General features: G+C 44.6%; 1 pseudogene; it reads left to right on the top strand.

The window, feature by feature from the left end:
- The first annotated feature begins 258 nt into the window (after positions 1-258).
- LOC123254773 lies at positions 259-4,948 on the top strand (annotated as a pseudogene).
- The last annotated feature ends 330 nt before the right edge of the window (positions 4,949-5,278 follow it).

The raw sequence follows: 5,278 nt of genomic DNA, 5'->3' as shown, positions 1-5,278 counted from the left end.
GAGACTAGAGATGGAAACCTTTCCAAGTACCCAAGTCCACCTCTCCTCCTCACAGTGGCCCACAGAGCTTTAGGGACAGCATAAAATCTTGGGAATTCTAAAGAGATATATCTGGAAGAGAGTGAAAGAGACCTTTGGATCTCTTCATGTTCCACATGGACTCCATTGGGGCCCCAGGAGAGGTGGTCTTCCAAGGTCAGAAATGGCCCCAGACAAAAAAGAACAGAGTGTAGATTGCTGTTCCCCTCTCATTAAGAGGTTAAGAAAGGGGACCTAGAAGTGAAAACTCCTCTTGATTTTCCTGCTATTTTCCTCTTAGGATTACTCCCTAAACCCACTCTATGGGCCCACCTAGGCCCAGTGGTGGCTCCAGGAAATAACATCACTCTCTGGTGCTCAAGACCCAAGGCTTCTTCTCTTAAAGAATGGAAATTCACTCTGTGGAAGAATGGAATGTGGAAGCCCTTAAAGACACAGTTCTCAGCACAGTCCCAGACTGGCTTCTTCCTCTCTTCTGTGAGCCCCGAGGATACTGGGAGCTATAGCTGTACGTATAGGGAACAGAGTGCCTTTACTAGAGGCTCAAAGATGAGCAATGCCCTGGAGTTGGTGGTTCCAGGTGAGGCTTGTGTGTGAGCCCCAGAACATCAATGACTGTAACTATTCTGGCCTCTGCCTGGACAGAGGCCCCATAGAGTTTAGGGAATTATGTCCATACTGCCAACTCTGTCCCCCACATCCTGTCAGGGCTGAAGGGTCTTGGAAGACAAGATTCCCTTCAGATCTAGAATACTGGCTGGAAAGGTAATGTTTGATCCTGGGTTGGGGGTTAATATCAAAGTCACAATGCCTGAGATCTGAAAGATTCCTTGGACTTTCTTGAAGACAAAACCCCATATTAGCAATCAGTAAAATGGCACCATGGAGAGGGAAAGACTTGTCCGGAATCACACAAGAGAATCACAGAGTATATAACTGGGCTGAGATCTTCTTCCTCAACTATGATCTGAACCCTGGTTTTAGGCTCAGCATTGAGCCAGTCTGTGACACCCCAGATGAAGAGGGAGGGGAAATGATCCTCACTCCAATGAGCTTTCAGATACATGAGACCCTAAGTCGGGTGTGGTTCCCTGAATGAGAAAAATCTCCTTATATTCACAGGTTTTTAGAATTGGAAAGAGCTGAGAGGTCTAGTCCAGTTCCCTTGTTTATCAATGGGATAACAGAGGTTCAGGCAGGTCCTGTGAGTGGGCCATGGTCACACCAGGACTGAGGAGAAGAGCTAAGATGTGACTCAAGTCTCTTGACTCCCAACTGAGGGTTCTTCCTCTAACAGGATCTCTCCCTAACCTTTTCCTTTCAGGCCTTTCTGGCTTTGGGATTGAGGATGGGGTAAATATGACTCTCTAATTCTGGCAGCCCCCTCCAGCTTCACTCTGGAGTGATAGTAATTCTCTTAGGTATGGATTCTTCAGCCCTTAGAGATTTAGAGTCCAGCTCATACCTCAGCTGATTTTACCCACCTCTCTATTAGAGCTCAGGATGCTGGTAACTAGAGCTGCATCTACCATGAGAGGAGAGTTCCATGACAGGTATCTGAGCCCAGTGAGGTCCTGGAGATCCAAGTGATAGCTGGGATGTGTCAAGGTCTAAAAGCCATCAAGCAGAAGATTGAGAGTCCCGATTGAGAGAGAGCCCAAGAAGGGCATATATCCTGAGTCTCTATTGATTCTCAGGAGGTAGAGATTATTTGGTCTATCCCTGTGTGTGTGAAGGGCATAGGGAGAATGACTGGCCAAGTTCTACTCCAAGATGTAGGGAGGAGGCCTGGAGAAGGAACAACCATAGTGGTTTCCCAGTATACATCTCAGGTTTAGCATCCCTCACTCTCTGGGAAATTAAAAGACTTTGGGCAAAGAATGATCCAAGAGCCAATGGGAATACTTGAGCCCATGTGCCTCTTGTGCCCTCTACCCTTTTGTGGAAGGGACTTTGAGGATCTCTGACCTATTCTTGCATTCTAGATGCATTCCCCAAGGCTTCCCTCTCAGTCCAGCCTAGCCCAGAGGTGGCCTCAGGAATCAACGTGACCCTCCTGTGTCACGGACCCTCTTGGAGTACTGGGTTTCTTCTGTACAAGGAGGGAGATGACAAAATCCTTCAAGGCACAGATATCATTCAAGATGGAGCCCAGTTCTTCTTGACTCATGTGACCCCCAAGCACTCTGGCATTTACACATGCAGCTACCAGCCCAGCACCAAAGGCAGTCAATGGACACAGCACAGTGACCCTCTGGAGCTAACTGTAAGAGGTAAGAGAAAGAAAAATGCAGGACCTACTAGAGGATGACAACAACCACTCTGCCCTTCAAACTCTATAGATAAAGGAAACTGTGACCTTTTCTCTCACCCAGAGATGGAGGAAAATAGGCCACAACGACATTGATATTGCCCTTGATCCTATGGGCAGGAGGACAAGGGTGTAGGCTAGAATGGAAAATTCTGTTCATAACTCTCCATGACCCACATTTCTCCATCCTGGTTTTAGAGTTTCTAAACCTAATTACAAGACACAGGCCCTTTCTAGGCAGTGTTTGTGCCATAATTTTGGATGCTGTTAGTGATATGGGGATTCTGAAGGGAGATAAGAAGAGAAAATACAGGCACAAATTTAAGGGCAAGGTGAGAATCCCTTCAAGGCTCATTCATAACAACTCCTTTCTCCTCCAACCCAGCTTCAGTGCCCAAACACACCCTTATCATCACCCTCAGCTTTATCTCCATCCTCCTCCTCTGTGTGGTCCTATTGACATTCCTCTGCCATCCATCCAGCCCTATGGGTAAGTGTGGGGAAGAAGAGTGAAAACCTTAAAAATCTGAAGGAATAAAGAGATGAATGAGGACTTAGGACTCAACTGCCTCCTTTGGGAACTTTCCTGATATTGTTTTCCTTGCCATGTCTCTCTCTAGGAGCCTTTTTGGGAGACAGCCCTAGGAGGTAAGGAGACTCAGTTCCTATTTCAATACTCCTCAGATTCTTCCTTCTGATGAAACCCTGGACACTCTCTACAGGATAGGGTGCTGGGTAAGGAGATGTTCAAAGAAACTGCCAGAGTAATCTGCAGACTCTTGTCATTTTTCCACTCTGTCTTCCTACAGGTGCCTCTGCTGCCCTTGTCTTCCCCAGACAGTCCCCCTGTCTCATCACCTTGATGCCTCCAGAGAGGAAACTCTATGTAAGTTATAGGATCAAAAATGGGGCAAGGTCATGGGGATGAGAAAGGGCACTGCAGTCTTAGTTTTCTTGGGAGGAAATAGGTCCTAGCCTTGGGATCTGGATGATTGAGGAAACTTCCTTCTACTTCAGATGAAGAATTACCCAATGAGAGACCAAGGGAAAGAATGGTGAGTTAGCTCCATCCTGTCCTCCATAGAGAGGAGTTTGTCATCTTTGACTCTAAGCTTTTTACACAGGTTCCAGGCACAGGATTAGACTACCTGATAATCACTTATCTGTTTCTTCTTCAACTCACCTAGAGTAGGGAGTGTAAACGGGGATCCTTGTGCTTTTTAAGTATTTCAATAACTGGACTTCCATATCATTCGCTTTTGATCACCCTAAGACAGTGATGGGCAAACTATGGGGCCAGATTTGGACCCCTGAAATGCTCTATCTGGCCCACGTGACATTATTCCTACTCTGTCAAATACAATGAATAGGATACAATACAATGAAACCTCAAGAGAGTTGCCTTAGAAAGAGACTGACAGATGAGCATTTCCTTTTCTTTGGCCTCATCTTTATTTTTTTATTTATTTTTTATTTTTTATTTTTAGAAAAAATTTCCCTAGTTATGTAAGTCATGTTTTTACTTTACCCTTCACCCCCTTCACCCACCCTCATCCGCCAAGTCACCCCCTCCCCCCACTGTAACTAATTTGCATTTCCACTGGTGTGGTCAGTCAAGACTTATTTATACACTATTGATAGTTACATGGGTGTGGTCTTTTCAGGTCTACATCCCCAATCATGTTCTCATCAACCCAAGTGTCCACACAGTTGTTATTCTTCTGTGTTTCTACTCCTGCTGTTCTTCCTCTGAATGTGGGTAGTGTTACTTTCCATAAATCCCTCCGAATTGTCTTGGGTCATTGCATTGCTGCTAGTACAGATGTCCATTACTTTCGATTTTACCATAATATATCAGTCTCTGTGTACAGTGTTCTTCTGGCTCTGCTCCTTTTACTCTGCATCAATTCCTGGAGGTCTTTCCAGGTCACATGGGATTCTCCAGTTTATTATTCCTTTGAGCACAATAGTACTCCAATCACCAACATATACCACAATTTGTTCAGCCATTCCCCAATTGAAGGGCATACCCTTGCTTTCCAGTTTTTTTTTGGCCCCATCTTTAAAAAGCTTGCCCATCACTGTCCTAGGAAGTTCATTTCATGTAATAAAAGACATGAAACAGAGACATCCTTGGTCTCACCAGATGGCCTGCAATGCATTCACAACACATAAAAAGATGAAGAATGCCTGTCCCAGTGTCCCTCACTGTTCCCTCACCTTGTATTTCCCCTTCAGGTCACCGAGCCTGAAGATGCCCAAGGAGTGACTTACGCTCAACTGAATATAAGAACCCTGAAAAAGAAGTAAATACACTCCGAGGAGCAACCTATAGATTCCATAGTCTATACACCATGTCCTTCGACTGAGAGTTTGGGCATCTTTCATGAAGAAATTCTCTCCTTTCTTCTTCTCTCCCTCACTCCTATTTACCCCTTATTTTGTACACCTTCCCAGGTTCCCATTTCTAGGAAGCCATGATGACTATTAGGGATATTTACTGGGCTTGTGCAAACTCAGTGGACCTTTTTATAACCAGAGAAACACAGAAGATCCATATAGAGTTAGAGGGGGATCCCTTGCTGAAAAATGTGCTAGTAACACAGGTGCAGACCAATAAAATCAAGGGAAACATCAAACTTCAATTCAATTCCTTTGGAACTGCTTGCTACAAAAAAAGTGGGGGAAAGTGTGGAGGCCATATTATTCCATTCATCTGTTAAAATACTTTCTTTGGTGGGAATAATGTGCAGTTACCAGGTACAAAGAATGGAAGTTGTATTACTGGTGATAGTCTTTCTTCTTTTAGCCTCATTCTAGTTAACTACCAACTCCTCTACTGGGGAATGATGGGATTTAGTTGTGGGAAAGTATCAGAACCAACTTAACAATTTATAAATAAAAGAGGTAATAATCTTAGGTAGGAAA

Source organism: Gracilinanus agilis, unplaced genomic scaffold, assembly GCF_016433145.1.
Source record: "Gracilinanus agilis isolate LMUSP501 unplaced genomic scaffold, AgileGrace unplaced_scaffold322, whole genome shotgun sequence".
Classification (NCBI taxonomy): Eukaryota; Metazoa; Chordata; class Mammalia; order Didelphimorphia; family Didelphidae; genus Gracilinanus; species Gracilinanus agilis.
This window is presented reverse-complemented; position numbering and strand designations above follow the sequence as displayed.